The following is a 16,462-nucleotide window of genomic DNA, read 5'->3' as shown; positions in this document are numbered from 1 at the left end:
AATCTGTTGTCTTTGGATGTTTGTCTGTAATTCCAGATGTTCAATGGCCTGGTCAGAGTTGTTATACAGAAATATAGAGTCCATGCACCGCAGATGAATGGGTGTGTCCTGTGCAGGTGCCCTATTTGCTACACACTGAAATGAATGTTTTGAACTTTTTGTACACGATGCAGAGAGGGTTGTGTGCTCAGAATGCCAGGAAACATTGCACAGGCTTGTCTGTGGTGGGATGTGTGCTGTGCCGCAAGCTGGACATGCATGTGTATGATTTCTGCCCTGAAAAGTCCTCCATGATGAGAAACATGGGAGCCCTTTTTGGGAGGAAGATGTATGAGACTGAATAATTGAAGTGCTGTCATGGTTAACAGGCTGTTGAAAACCTCTTACTTGACAGGAGAGTGAGATTATCTTCCCTCTGAGGCTAAGATCCCCAGTTTTGCAGGTGAAGTCTATAAACATAAGTGGAGGAATGCTTGATGGGACCACAGCCACCCAGCTCTGGTATCCAGCCTCTGACTATGACCAGTGACAAACTCTCTACTGAACAAGCATAATATGGGAGATAATGTTTGGTGACAGTTTGGCAATTCACCTAAAATCCTTTCCTTGACACCTCTGACAGCTAAGTTATGTGGGGAAAAAAGTTTTTCCTGTTTTGGGGACAGGCTGCTGCGGAGTTGAATGATGGCTCTCATTCTGATTAGTGATTTCCTGATTGTTGCTCCATGACTGTCCTCACTTCCCCTAGCTGTTCCTCCTCAGCTGAAATCTGTGTCACCTGTCCTCGTGGAGGGGACCTATCCTTTCCTTGGCCCCACTGTCTGCCTCTGGTCCCTCTTCCTGTTATGGCAACCACTACGGCACTAGGCAGCAGGTTGCCTCCTGTGAGTGCAAACCATTTCCCACTTGCTTTCCCAGCTCTTAATCTCTGATCCTCATGGCATGGCACTTCAAGCATCTTCTTGTTACTTCCAGTGGTGTGTCTCTTTGCTGACCTTTGGGAAGTGAGATTGCAAAAGTCCCTGATGTGCTGTGAGCTGGACATGAGAGAGTGAATTTTAATTACCCTCTGAATCCAATGGGTTGGACAACCTCTTCTTGCAGCCCAAAAGTGCTGTGCATTCTGTTCTGTAAATCAGGTGCTTTATTAGATCCACTGTATCAGAAAATGCAGTATAAAACTGAGTATAGACTTATTTTAGACACAGTAGTAGCAGAATTAAGAAGGGAAATATCTTTGACTACTGGGGGAAGTCATTTAGGAAGAAACTGAAATGTTTAATTAGAGAAAATTATCTCAATCTAATACTTTAAGGCTAATTTAAATGATCCAGTCTTTTTCATGTAACAAAAAATTTCTTTTAATAGCTTAGATTATTATCAAGGGATGTAAGTTTAGAGGTAGCAACAAATTTTTATAAATTTTCCATCTAGAAATATTGTTAAAGTGGTGCCCAAAATATTGCAACAGAAATGTAAAAATCATAGTAGGCTTCTTTTTTTTCCTTTTCCCTTCCTTGGAGTGTGGTAGGTTGGGGACAGGGAGAGGACAGGGAAAGAGATTTATGAAGCTTTTTAAATTTTGATGTACAGCATAGGGGCTAGAAATTTTGAAATCAAAAGCCATACCTGTATGATTCCTGAATTTTAAACTATCAAAAGAAACAATCACTTGACAAAATCCCAGGATTTATAGGGGTGCCAGTAAAAACACTTATTTTTCACAGTAGGTATCATGTTGCAAATTCCCCAAACATTTTGTTTGGTTTAAACTAAGAAGTTAAAAAAGCCTCAGGTTAATTACATACCCTTCATTAATTTAATTTTTTACCCAGGCTCCCCATTTTTAAACTAAGAGCTTGAGAGTGATGTTGAGAACTTTCCCAAAGCAGAATTCTGGCTTTCACCTGCCAAAGACCTGAAATTTTGCAGGTTGTTCTGCCTGTGAGGTGGTAGTAGATGATCAGCTTGCAACTGTAGAGTTGCAGCAAAGGCATGACCAAAGTGGGAGAGAAAACCTGCTTGTCCCATTACCACTATGTTCCATTCTTCTTTGCCTTGGTTGGGGTTGTCTGTCATTTCCTTGTTATTTCTTTTGCTTTCTAATGCAGTAGTTCCCTAGCTGAAGAGAATCCTCTCCCTGGACACCTGGTACCTGATTGCTTGCTAAAACTCTGATTGTTCAAGAGAAGCCTTGGTTGGATTTTACTGGTTTTCCAGTTAGAAGAGAACATTACCCTTTTTTTGCCTGCCTAGTTTTCTGTGGTGCCCAGGTTATCCTACGTAATGCAAATGAGGCAGTGCATTAGCGAAACAAGGACAAAACAGGGCCTGGGTATGGACTGTGTCTACTGCTATCCTTGTGAGAGCATCACACCAGCATTTGCTGCTCTCAGCACCGCACTTTTTCTGCAACAACACTGTCCTGGTTTAACCAGGATAGGGTTAAGTTTCCCCAGCAGTGGGGGGGAGCTCTAGCCGGGTTATTCAGATACCATGCGGACGTCACATCCTGGCAGGTCACATTTTCCTGGCGCGGAGCGCGGTGCACTCGTGGTTTTGTACATCTACTCCTCTCACTGCTGTATTGGTAGATATTTTGCTCTGTTCATTGCTATCACTATTACTGTTATTGTTATTGCTGTTGTTTGTTGTGTTGCTATTGCATTGTTGTATTAAACCTTTCCTTATTTCAGTCTTGGGGCTTGGTATTTCACTCCCTTTGTGGGGGAGGGGCAGCGGCCGCGTGGTCTCAGACCCCGGCAGGGGCTAAACCATTACAAACACGAAGAATTTGGATATCAAATTTTTAGTTCCTACTTTCATGTACCTTCATTCTCACAAGAACTAAAAGCAAGCCAGGTGACAACTCCTCCCTCAGTCAGAAAACCCCCTTCCTTCTAAAATCTGTAAAAACCTGTTGCATAGTTACATGTGTAGCATGAGTCCTGGCACCAGTCTATGTACGGCCTTTAAGATGTGCATGAAGGAGAGTTTGTATGGGAGACTCCAGAAAATTGCCTTAATGAGTCAGTACTGTACAGCCCACACTGGGGTAGCCTTTTATTTTCTCCTGAGAGATTGTAAGCTATTAATCTACTCTAAGATGCAACTCTACCCTCACACCTCCAGAAGGGGTGAATGCCATTTGGGCACTGGGTAGATAACATACGTCTCATGACAGTATCTACAATTACCTAATGAGAAGTTGTAGTATTTTTTTTCCCTTTGGGAGGTACATTTTCAATGCGATTATGCATCTCCTACACCAGGGATGCTTTGCTTCAGCTAGTGTAAATTCTGTTTTTCACTGCAATTTTTTCAGAGGAGTGGGACAGATTCTGATATGTTCATCTAGAATAAATACGCAGTGATCCATATTTTCAGTAGAATAATTCCATTATGCCAATGTTACTAGAATAAACTTGTCAATATTTTTATTTTGTATAGCACAGTTCTGACAACATTGTTTTGAAAAACATTAGAAGAGTGGATTAATTTCCATGAAAGTGGTCAGCACTTCACTGATATGGAGTTACAAACATGTTATAAGCATGATGTGGGAGCTTTGGGACCAGAATACAAATGGCTCCTGAAGGTATCTTTCTACTTATGGATTTTATTGTTAGGAACTCTAATAACAGTAAAATGCCACGATGAGGCCTCGTGGCAAGCAGGGCATGTACTGACCTGGTGACTGCATTCCCAAATGTTCATTAGCATTTAGCCTACAACTTTTGTAAACAGGACCAAAATGGCTATTCACCTTAAATTACGGAAAGGAGTTATAAGAAAGTAATCAGCACATTTAGTGCTGTATGGATGCTTTCAGCCATAGATCAACCTTCAGCCTCAATGGAGGCTTGCAAGAAACAACCTACGAGCGAGTTACTTCATACTAACCCAATGCCCAAGACTTTCATGTCTTTCCATGGAGCAGCTGATTCTTGACAAAGGATTTTAGCTGGATACACCACTGGAGTTTTCTAGTATCACAGATGCTGTGTTTATAAGTGCAATTAAAGACTTTTGGAAGGTATGATGTAATAGCACACGGGGCAAAAACTGAAAATAGAGCCAGATTCTGATCTCATTTGGATTAATTTTAATGTGGAGAATATCCAAGAGTTTAAGCAAAATTAGTACAGCTACTGTAAACTGAGTCTGAGCTTGATGCAAGCTCCACATGCCTCAATCCATCCCCTTCAGCCTTCCTCTCCAATGCTCAGGCAGCATGCTAGCCCAATATTGTGCTGGCCACAGGGAGTTGGTTGCTGTGTGTGGGCTCATGCTCCTTGGTGCCTCATTTGCTCTGTGGCTTTGCAGATTTTGGGAGCTACTGGTCCAGATGCCTATGAGACACAGGTTCCTGCCAGCTGTCAGAAGGCATGGTAGCAATGAGGCTGTACTCAAACGGACACTTTCATATACCCTCTGCCTGCATCTGTGATGCCCTAAACATGCCAGTACAAACTCTGATGGGGAAAGGAAACTTGCAGGGGAAGGATGCAGCTGCAGAAGCAAGGGAAGACAGCAAAGGCTGAAGCAGCATGGCAGAGAAGAGGTGAGGTGGCCAGAGGTGAAATGTAAGGGCAAAGAATGCCAGGTCAGAGCTGAGAGAGGCTGGGGAAAGAAAGAGTCAGACAGCTGTTAAAGTGTCTTGAATCAGTGTGAAGAGCTTTCACTGAACAGGCCAAAGGGAGAGAGGGAAGTCTCTCCTCCTATTTTTAGCTGAGCAGCTGAATTGCTCCACTTCCCTGCCTGTGGGGGTCAGGTAATGGAAGCCACCCTCTGAGCAGCCACCGAGCAGGAGCAGGGCTGTGCTTTGCCTGCAGGTACAGCTGATTTCTGAGCGCTTCGTGATGGCACATGCTGCAGTGCAGACCTCACCTGAGCTGAAGTCCAGGAAAATGAAAGGGCTAAGGGCCCCAGCCATGGATGGGCATGTGCGTGCTGTTGGCCATCCCAGGGGACCTGAGGGCATCGAGGGCTGGAAGTGGCTCTCCCTTCTTGACTGCTGGGAGACCATGGCTATGCTTGGTCAGAAGTGTGTCCCATCCTGCAGAGGAACTCCCCATCAATTGTGTGTGGAGCAGCCTGTCTTCATGTCAACACTTATGTGTTCCCTGTGCCTGTGAGCTTACATGCCACATCATTTTGAGTATCTTTGGTAAACCCCCAGCTATCTAGGGAGATTATCTTCCTAATTTATGAGCAAGCATCTTGTACTTTTCCAGAGGGCAATTCAGTGCAGCTAAATTAGGTTCCTGCCTTGCTTTGTGCTTTAAAGGAGACTTTATCTCTGTCTAATGACTGCAAAGTACATGTTTCCAGTGCACATGCTTAAGTTAGGTGATGCTGTATATATATTACTGATTTCCCCTGGTCCATGTCCAGGAATTAACACCACATATTCCTGGACTTGTGGGAAGGCATTGTCTCAGAAATACAGACCAAGGGTGTGCCTAACTGAGCAGATAGGACAGGAGATGATGTGTACGGCTGAGGGTGATAAAGGAAGAGAAAGGATCTGGACTGTGCTGACATGAGTGTTAATCACATTTACAAAGACCTGCCTGTCTTTCCTTTTCTACAGGGAATTTTTGGTGATGTATTCTCAGAAGCCATTTTCATCAGTGGTGGTCTGTGGGGAAGTATAAAAAGTCAGCTCATTGTGCAGATTTTTTTTTTAATTAACATTTTTATTTTTACTGTAACCTTTTTTTCTGCCATCACAACCTTGAGGATGAAATATGAAGAAGAAATGAATGAACTGACATCACCTTTTTGTCTTCCAGGGGTCTGTGAATAGAAAAGGAGATGAAATGCAGCAGGTAATTCACCACTTCCAGGAGCATATCTTTTATGCAGAACATGGCCATCAGGTTTAGTTTTTTGGTTTTGCAATTTTCAGATACTATCCACAAAGAGTGGGTCCAAGGGTGCTACAAGGGATGGGGTTCTTGTGTCTCTCCATTGAGATAATCCCTTGCAGTTCAGCTTGTGGCTGGTGAAAAGCTGGGCTTTGATGGGGCTGTGTTGTTTACCAAATGCACGCAACAGCGTGGCTTGTTGCACTGTTGCTGGGGTGCCCTAGGAAGAGGCAGAGCTGATTCATCCCCTATAGATTAAGAGTGACGTGAATATGGTGACCATAACCTAAAGAGACAGAGCCTAATAAAAAAGGGCCCTATCAGCATCACAGGGCATCTGTGGCCACAAAATAAACCACTTTGTCCTGCTGTATCTGCTGTCCTTGTTTAGTTTACACTTGTGGGTATGTATGGCTTATGGTGAGGAGAACAAACTTTCTGGGAAGAATCTGGCTGGAGGGAAGGAGGATGAACTGGCACTGAGTTACAGGCAGCAGCAGCCATTCTCTGGGCACCTTTCTTCCCTTCTACTTCTGTGTGAAAGTGAGAAGCTCTGGCAAAGATTAGTGTTAAGTCTGTCTGTTCTGAAATTGGTTTAGGCACTTTAAAGATATTCTGTGCCAGAGTCTTCAGGTCATTAGTTTGTCTAAGTGTCTCAGATCAGCATGTTGAGGAATTGGGGACAGTGGGAGCATTCAGTGCTAGTTTTTCTCTGACATGTAGGAGGCAGCAATTTCTATGATGTGTCTGGCTAACTGTGGTGAATCCTTTCCTGCCCCAGATAACTTGCAGAAGCAAGGTATTGATGGCACAGTGCTTTGCCACCTTTAATTACCTTGGCCTGGGGTGGCTGATGAATGTTGTCACCAACATGTATTAAGCTCCATGTGTGGTCTCATCCTTCGGTTTCCCTCAGCAACTCATGTCCTTGTCTCAGGACAGAGCATGTGTGAGCACCACATGCTTTCTCCAGCTCCTGCAGCAGACACCAGCAAGATGAGGTGCTGCTGGTGGTACCTTCTCCTCCCATGCAAAATCACTGCACAGTTCTCTCTGAGTTTGCTAAGGGCAGGGCTATGGGTTGTTTGAGCAGAGAGTGAGGTCAGAAGTCAGGCAGGCAAGATGCAATGAGTAGAGTCACACCTGGGCAAATTCTGGCATGTTTTCGGGGTGCTACTTGGTATGTTTCTCCCAGCCCATTTACACCTAGGCCTGTGAGTCATACCTCGTTTTATGCCACTGTTACTGCTCTGGCTGCTGATCTGGAAGAAAAGGATTTATGAAAGGAGGAAAGCTTGGAAGCAAAGAAATTGCCTTTCTGTGTATATGACCAGTCTTTACAGGGGCTGCAGGAAAAGCCAGCTCAGGCAGCTTTGGGTCTTGAATAACCCTGTTGGGTTGGATTTGGGCAGTTTAGTCCAGTTGCTGCTCTGGGTCTTTCAGCTGGTCTTTCACTACCAGAGCCTGAAGTGGACCTGAATGCAGTGGGCAGGTAGCTCCTGCTGAACTCAGAGCTGCTGACTGCCTGCTGGCCCTGGAGGAGGAAGGGTAGCTACCCCACACTCCCTGCTGAGCTTAACTGAAGTGTGATCTTGCTGTAGCAGCTGCCTTTTATCGCTGAGAGACACCACCAGGCTTCAGGTGGTACTTCACAGCTCAGGACCTGCTGGGAGCTGTGACCTGTTGTTCCCCTTCTGCACAGGGGCAAACCAGCCTGCTCTGTCTGGAGTTGTGGGTGTTATGGTCAACAGTTAATAAATAGGCAGAAGCTGGGCACACGGCATATGGCATGCCACCTCTGCTCTAAGGTCTGGGCTCTGTGCTCTGGTGTGGTCCCAAGGTGGGGGCTGGTGTCATTCTTTTGCATGGTAAGTTGCTGCAAAAGAAGAACTACAGGCACTCCTGTCACAGGTTTTCACTGAAGGGAAAACAGATGTTCAAATATCAGTCACTCAGCATCTCTGTCCTGGTTTAGTTGCATTGAGTGAGAGGTAACACCGCCTTGGTCCCCATCCACTCTCAGGCTGATCTTGGGGACTTCAAGGAAGTTCACTTTTCCTGTAAGGGAGCCAGGAAACTAATTTTCACCAGGGATGCCAGGCTTTGAGTATAAGCGGTATGCCTCCCATCGAATGGCTGGAGATGTGCTTATCTGCCTTCAAGAAAGGGCTATGGGTGGCCCCAGAAGCAATAGAAGAGTATCAAGGAGTTTCTGGAGCTGACTGGTACAATTATTTTAATATTGCTGAGATTTTAGTATACCTGTGATGTGTTAGGGCACTGAGAGCCTTGGGAAGACATCTTTTTATTATTAAGCTGACATGATGAATCACCGTTGGTACCTGATCTCAGCTAGATCTGATACAGTGGCTGTCTGTACCTGCTGTTCTGGTCTTGCAGCTTTTTCCATTGCGCAGTTTCTGCTGCTAAGATCTGTGGTGCGATTTGAACATGAGGTATTGGGGGTGCAGAAAACCACTGAGATATCCAGGAAGCTGAAAGGTACATGAACAAGACTTCAGTGATGCTGTGTGTTTGAGTGTTGGCTTGTTTGGAAATCAAATGGAAGAAACCATCTTCAAATTTTGCTGGTAGAAGAATTGAGATGTATCTGGATCACTTTCCCTTTTCTGTCATTACTTCATAATTCCAGCCAATTTGGCCTTTCTTCTTCTGCTTCAGACCTGCTGTTCCCTAGAGCCTATTTCAGCCTGAGTCCTCACAGGCAGCACATGGGTCACCGCGGTTCACAAGAAGACATTTAGCTCTTTGACTTCGTCTCAAACACTAATTGATTATGCACATTTTGAGGTGCATGGCAGCAGATACCTCAGGCAAGCAAGAAGAGTGACTAAGAGACAAGGATGTGCTGTGGATGCATCCTGGAAATGTTATGTTATGTAAGCATGGAGGACCTGGGCTTGATCTAAGTATTTGATCATAGCCTTGAACACATCCCTGCTTCTCCCAGCAGGCTCAGACTGAGCTGCTGACATGCACAACAGGTTCAGTTCAACAGGACTTAATGCGCATGGGTTTTACGCTCTCTTGCCTATGTCATCCCCTGGCAATACCCTCATTTTTGCAACAAATCAGGGGTAGAGCAAACAAAGCCAAAAGAAGAGCAGGCAAGAGGAACTGCTGATAGCAGTTACTGTTCAGTTCAGGCAGACGCGAGTGTTTTATTACCCCTTGCACAGTATCCAGGGGAACCTCAAGAGCTCCCTAGCAACAATGCAGCAGGAAAAGTAAGTGTCTTAATTCCTGGAGCAAGTGCGTTTGTGCAGGGCTGTTGGCCCATGGGTGCTATCTGTCCTGGTTGTTATGGAATGGAGAGATGCTACGTCCTTCCACAGTAGTGCCAGGCAGCAAAAATGGCAAAGGCTGCAATTTCTGGAACTGAGAAAGAGGGAAAAGAACAGTTGTTGTCTAAGGAACCATGTGGTTGCTCCGTGAGGAAATTCTTACCCAGTCCTTAGCTGAGATACGTGGCCAGCCTGTATATCTTCTAGATCAGAGCTGTTGTGACTTCCCCATTCCACCTGCTCTCATAAAAATTCATCTTTTCAAGTTTCTTTGCTCCTTTTCTATCTCCATTTTATCATCCCTTCCTCCAAATGTAATGTTTCCTTGTTTCTGAAGACGGCATAACTGATCTTGCCATTGTTTCTCTTACTGCTATGCTATGAATGGATCATTATAAAAAAATGGGAAACTGTACCCGCTCTGTTTCCTCAGGATTGACTCTATAAAGGATCCCCAACTTCCTTGACAGCAAAGCTTTCAAAAACAAAATGCAGCTCTCTGCAACAAGCAGGTACTAGGGTCCTTTAGAAACTGAAAGACCATTGACACTGGACACAAATGGCTCCATGTGTAAAGGTCACCTTACAAGTTTGACTTTAGATTTTTAATTCTGAAATTGTGCTTATGTACGTCTCCCCTTTTTTATATAGGCCATCAGTGCATCTTTAATTTCTTGTGAATCTGGGGTTTGTTTACCTGATGCAGTTCCCCTGAAAGGCATTGTGACAAGGTGCACTTTGTTCAACTCCAGATGAAGGCAGTATCTGAGTGTTGGTTGTGTCCCTCTAGTTCTTTCAGTACTGTGCTTTGTTTCACTTGGCTGGATGGGCACATAAAAATCTGTAACCAAAACTGAGCTGTTAACAAAAAAGCCCTCATTCTTTCCTCATAAAGTCTTTAAAAAACACCATGTTGCACTGTTATCTCCAAACGTAATCTCTGTTCTTGGCAGGCACAGGTGTGTCTTTTACCAGAGATGGGATTGCTGGGAATGAGTTCATAGCTGGTCCCAGGTGTCTGTGTGACTGGTAGCTTCTTTCTGTTGCTCACCAGGTGTAACTTCCAGGTATCTTGTTCAAGTAAGAGCTGCAGACACCTGGAACTGAGTTTGCCTTTCTGCTTGGGGAATGTATGAGGCATTTTGTCCAAAATGTTGTGATTTTTTCCCTAGATTGTTCTGATGATTGGAAAGGAATGGAGCACTCCCTTCCCCCATGGGATGCATTGGCTTCCCCTGTCTTGACATGAAGAGTTTTCCTGACTAAAGGAGGCATGACCATAGCTGGGTAATTTTGCTGTTCTCTAGAGCACTCTGACTAAAGGGGAATAAAATTTTCTTTACCACTCATGCACACTACACTGCAGACACCTTGTCTCCTTTATTCAACTCTGCTATGGATATCTGTGTACTATGCCACTTTCCAGATCAGCAGCGTAAAATTTTTGCCAGGTTCATGGACATCCAGCTTGGTCATTTGGAGATGAATCCATGTCCTCCCCAGTTTAGTGCTATTGCAGCACTTGCAGCTATGATGAGCTGAGCAGAACTTGGGCTGATGATTCATTACTGGAAGAGTGTTGAGCATACAAATGAGAGGGTACAATCAGCAGTAGAACTTGTTTTGCGTATTTCTGCTCTACTTTGCTTCACCAGCAGGAACATTTCTAAGACCAGCCTGCAATCCTCTGCAGCCCTGATGGCCTGCTCTCTGGTGATGTAGCACTGTAGAGACTCCTCTGACAGGCACAGGCAGTGAAAGAAGTCTTGTACTTACTGAATGTGAAGTGCTGCTGGCATGCACACATGCCATCTCCTTTCCTGGTGGCCTCTATTAGTGATTTTTAATAGTTGGGTATGTGATCAGTTCAAACAAACACCAAAAAAAAAAAAAAAAGGACATATGCCCTCCTCATATAAATCATTGTGCAGTGATGAACGCTTATTATTCGTGTGCTTCTAGCTACTTGTAGATGGCCACAAACCAGATTAGATGGTCTGTGCCAGTACATCTGATTGTCAATAAGAGACAGCTTGACTCAGCTGAACCAAAAGCTTTTTCTGCATATGACAGAAGAGTGTTGCTAAAGTTGGCTGACTCCCGGACTGTGTAGGATATATTCCAACTAAAATGTTGTGGGGGTTTTTTTTGCTAAACATCTTCCAGCTTTTTTTTGAAGAAATGCATTCAGAATTTCCCATAAGGCATTTGGCAAAGCTGACAGTCAGCACTTTAAGTGCTCTCTGCTCTCCTTCTGGTGAAAAGAGATAGGTTTTGGTGTAATTCTATTGACTGCAGTGGTTTTATTTCCATTTGTCCTCATCAGAGAGGTCAGAATCAGGACCTGACATCCATTGGTGGCACAAAGGTCAGTGCTGGCTGAAAGGCAGGTGGAGGAGGAAGGGAACAAGTCTCAGTGAAGAACACAAAAGGATCAAGGTACCAGCCCTGTTGCTGAGAAGTCTCCTGTTAGTGCTGAAGTGCCCAGCAGAAATTGGTTGTTCACTGAAACCAGCAAGTGGTGGGGTGGTAGACCAGCAACACACCCATATTCAGTGAAGTTGCTTGTACAAGCATTTATCGAGCTCCTTAGGGAAGCAGCTGAACCGGGCTATTATGCTGCCTACCAGGAGCTGAAATAGCCTATTGTCTCTTTGCATTAGTTATCTGTGCTGAGGTTCTAGTGGTATTTCTAAGTTGAAGTGGGTAAATGTTTGTTCTGGAGATGCACTTTGATGCCCATCTCCTCTGAGCAATACAGTTATTCACAGAAGTGAGAAAATTTAGCATGCAATAGCTCAGGAAACTCACTCTTTCCTATTTGGATCCCTAATTAGAGCAATTAATCACTGCTACTTTTGCCATCTAAACTTCCAGGCTAGAATATATTGTCCTCTCTTGTCAGAACAGAAATGTAAAAATGGTTTCTCTTTACCTGACACTGTGCCAGTAGAGCCTTTATCGGTGTCTGCCTCCTACCAGCTTCTATCTTGCCTGAGAGCTGGAGTTGAAAATATGAAGAACAAATTGACGTGACTGTTCCAAAAGAAAGAAGAGGTGTGAAATTTTAAGAGATCAGCTTCTATGCTGTGTGGGTTTTAGTTGGATTTCTTCACTTGAACTACCTTTCTTGGGAATCTCTTGTGGGTTTCCATTTTGCTGTAACAAGATGACAATTTTTTTCTAGGAATACCTGGACGTTTGCAGTGTAGAGGGGGGTTTTCTTTCCACTTGATGCAATTAAAACTTCTCCCCAAAGAGGCCCTACCTATTGAAGTTCTCCAGGTATCTGCCCAGGGCAGGGTAAGGATGAGGTTGCTTCTGTGTGGTTTAACTCTATCTCTGACCCTTGGCTGGTCCATCAGTGCTTAATTTAACTGATTAAATGCACAATTGTCACACCACTCCCCCTACTTCTCCATCTATGAGTGTGCATCAACTGATGAGCTGCAGGGGTTGGGGATCACAGCACAGTGCCATGACCCTCTCTGTGTCGAACTATGCAGCTCTGTAAGTTAGGGACATCAGTGCTTTAGTTTCTCTGTGTGGTCTTGTGACACTGAGAACTCCTTCGGGAAAGAAAGGCGTTTCCTGTGGCACCTGACGTCCTGGTGTGCTGCGCACCATGGTGTGCTGAGGCCCTGTGCTGCTGAACATCTCACTGACCTTGAGCGTAAGGCGAGCAGCTGAAGATCAAAACTGCCCCTCATCTTGCTTCTTTTACTTGTGAGAACTGTGCAAAAGTGTGCCGGTACTTTCTTCTCCACAGACCTGCAGGTTTCACTGGGGTCCCCCATGGAATGTGACTGGGGAAGAGTCAGGTGTGGCTCCATGACGCTGGAAGTGCCTGCACTTCTGCTGAGATTTAGTGGCTGAGTGGAGGTGCTCTCCTCCTCCACTGCAGTGCCAAGTAAGATGGGTGAACTTGCCTCACCAGTGGCGGTGACCTGGCTAATGAAGATGGCTATCTGTCCACAGCCAGCAAACATATTTTAGCTGTGCACACACAAGACTAAAAACTCCTAATATGTATCTATGAACAGAGTAGGTACCGCACTGCAAATCTAGTCTACTCATGTATAAAATAGTTTTTGAATAGTCATCTGGAGATTTGAAGCATTTCCAGCTGCATGTATAAGGCAAGTTGAAATTTCTGTTCTTGTTAGCCTTTGCTGCACATTATGAACAGCATGACAGCAGAATTGTGAATTATCTATTGTCCTTTGGTGTAAATACCTTCTCCTGCTTCCTTACCAGTCAGCTTCAAAACCTCTTACAACGAAGCAATTCTCTGGATCTGAGATGTTAATGCCAATGTTTGTCTTTTTGCTGTCCTTGATGAAAAATTAATGAACTACGAATGAATGAACAGTTTTGCCATGTTTATGCTTTTTTCTTTTCACGCTTTGATGCCGAGATGCATTTACTGAAACAGGGCCAGGGTTTCATTTTGACTTTTGAGATAAATCAGTCCAGGAAAACTTCTAACACGAATCCTCATTCTTAGAGCTCTGGATCTTGCAGACCTTAAGCAGATAAGAACTGCGACAGCCTTCAGCAAAGGACAGCCCAGAGCATCATACAGCTCTCATAATGTGCCAACTATAGGACACAGGCAAAGGTTTTTCATGTCTTCTTGCTCATTTCTATTTATTGCCTCACCAGCTGATTGAATAATTCAGTACAGCATTGGCAGACTCTCCCCCTAAGCACAGAGGCAGTAGAAAGTGTGCACTTTGCTATCCTGAGTCTGTGTGTACGCTGTTCCTTTGGAGAAGTAGCTAGGGGGAGCAGAGGATAAAAACTGAACCCAAGACAGGACTCAACACATCTGTTGTGAAGGTCTGCAATTTGATCACTTCCATTTTGTTCAGGGAGGAGTAAAGACAGTCCTCCTCTTCCTATTCCACTTGATTTGGGTGTTTTGCTTTTGCAAAAGTGACCCAGGAGCAGTTCCCTACATGCAGCCTAGGCCCCTCTGCACCCAAGACAACTGTGTAACAAGTCTGGAGTCTCGGCATCATGACAGCAACCTGCCTTCCCCATCCTGTAACACAGGACAGCGTTTCACCTGGGCTGCAGCATGTCCTGTTTTACCTTCTCTCAACACACATACAAACCAGTACCACATCACACCTATTTTCAGGGGCCTTACAAGGACTTTAATGAAGAGGAAGTCTCTCTGCCAGCCAAATGTGTTTCGGTGCAGCTATCTGCTCCCAGTTTGTTGAGAGAAGCACCCTTCTGTTCAATTTAGCATAACAAACCATATTTCTTAGCAACAGTTTCACAAAGAGCTATATCTGAATTTCTCTCCTTTTGATTTAGAGCAAAGGACAAGTCAGAAAGCAGTATATGATTTTCTCAATTCCTAGTCTTATTGTGGTCATAGTGATTTTTTTGTTTACTAATAATTTTGACTGCTCAGATCAGGAGGTACTGCTCCTGGAATTAACACAACTTTTGATTATACATCAAAAAATTTTGGACAGATAATTTTCAACACTTGCCTTTCTGTTTCCTGTTTTCCCAGGAGTCTAATTTAGATGATCTGCATACACTGGTATCCTCTGGGTCATTGAGGAAGAGGCAGGTATTCCAAAATGCAACAAAGTAGAAAATTCTCAGTGGCTCTCACTTCTCCAGTGAAAGCATGAACTTCTTTTGGTAGGACATTTCCATGTTTCTAGGAGCCGTTTGGCCTAGACCTAGCAAGATGAGCCTCTACTCAGATCCACCACTGACAATCCCTTGTGAATATCTTTGTGAGGGCTTTCATTTCAACCATGAATACATGGTAATTACATACACCTTGAGACTATAAATAGCTCTTTCAAAATCCATGACTGCCTGTTGCCTGGGACTGGATATTATTGACTGGAGCTTTCCTTTCTGTTGCCTCCTTCATTTGTGAGGAAATGCCAAAATTTGGATGTTGGCATATAAGGCCCCATCTGTACCATGTGCCAAAATCCTTGTATGACATCTACAGGAATTGGTCTCACTCAGTAATTTGTAGGACAGTTCTACTCAATCTTCCTAAATTTAATAATTTAAATGCCTGGAGATTTCACTGAGTATTTTTGTGACATGAGCTTTCATTTAAAATGTAGAACCTGGGAGAAAAAGCAAATTCTGAAAGAACCGTCTCTAAACCCAAGTATTAGGTTTCCAAAAACAGATCTCTGGAAAATAATCCTTTTAGATATTATAGGTATTCTTCCATTCTGAAATCTAGTGTCTTAATATAAAACCAATGAATGCTTACTTCTATGAACCCATAAAGAGGATCACAATAAGCCTTCTCTCCTCCCACACTTCACTTTATCCTCTGCTAACAATGGCCACAAAGGAGACCAACTGGTAAGGATGCTTGTGGTATTTAGCAGGTGTTAAATCCCTACCTGCTGTAGTGAAACAAATGATTCAAACATCCTGAAATGAACTTCCCAAAATTCCCATTAAACAGAACCATGCCAGGAGTAGAAATCCAGAAGTGAAACGGTGGTAACTTTTAGTAGTTTGTATTGCTACTGGAATACATCTACTGGATAGTTTCACTAAGGACATTGACTTTCTGTGATCTAGTGATCTGGTGATGAGTCAGAGTCTTTTTCACTAGAAGTGTTTCCTTTCATAAAGCTTAAGGAGGTTTTCCAGATATCTAAAACTCAATGAGTGAAGGAGTAGCAGTCTGCAATGTCACCTCCACTCCTACCTCAGAGTAAACTCACTGAAGTTTAAGGCAGCTGAGTCCAAGAAGGAATGAAAGAGGACATCAGGACTTTTTTCCTCTGTAAAGGAAAATACACTCTTCTTAAGAGAGTTCTATGGCTTCTTAAATTATTTGGTCTTCAGTCTCAGATTATCTAGGATGACATCAGGGTGACATACCCATAAACTTCAGCTGAACTTCGCCAGGTGCCTGAACCTTGTGTGGAAAGTACATAGCACAGCTGGCCATCAGAGAGCAAGGCAGTTATTTGAATCCAATTTTGAGAACACCAGTTTGTGGATTTCACTCTTAGAAAGCTACACAGGGGAAGAGTTTCAGAATCATTACTGTAATAGGAAGAACACAAAACCCCCCTGCACTCAGCTTAAACTCTCAGATTTCTTCTAGTTCCTTTGTTTGGACAGTGCCTCCTTTTGGGCAGGACATGCCATACACAGTATTGTTGCAACATGTATCTGAAGATTTTCCCCTAGTGCTACATTAGCCTGTGGGCTTCCCGGGGATGATTTTGATCTGCTAAGCTGTTATTAGATCAGCTGTTACTGATT

The sequence above is a fragment of the Strix uralensis genome, chromosome Z (genome assembly GCF_047716275.1).
Source record: "Strix uralensis isolate ZFMK-TIS-50842 chromosome Z, bStrUra1, whole genome shotgun sequence".
In the NCBI taxonomy this organism is placed as follows: Eukaryota; Metazoa; Chordata; class Aves; order Strigiformes; family Strigidae; genus Strix; species Strix uralensis.
This window is presented reverse-complemented; position numbering follows the sequence as displayed.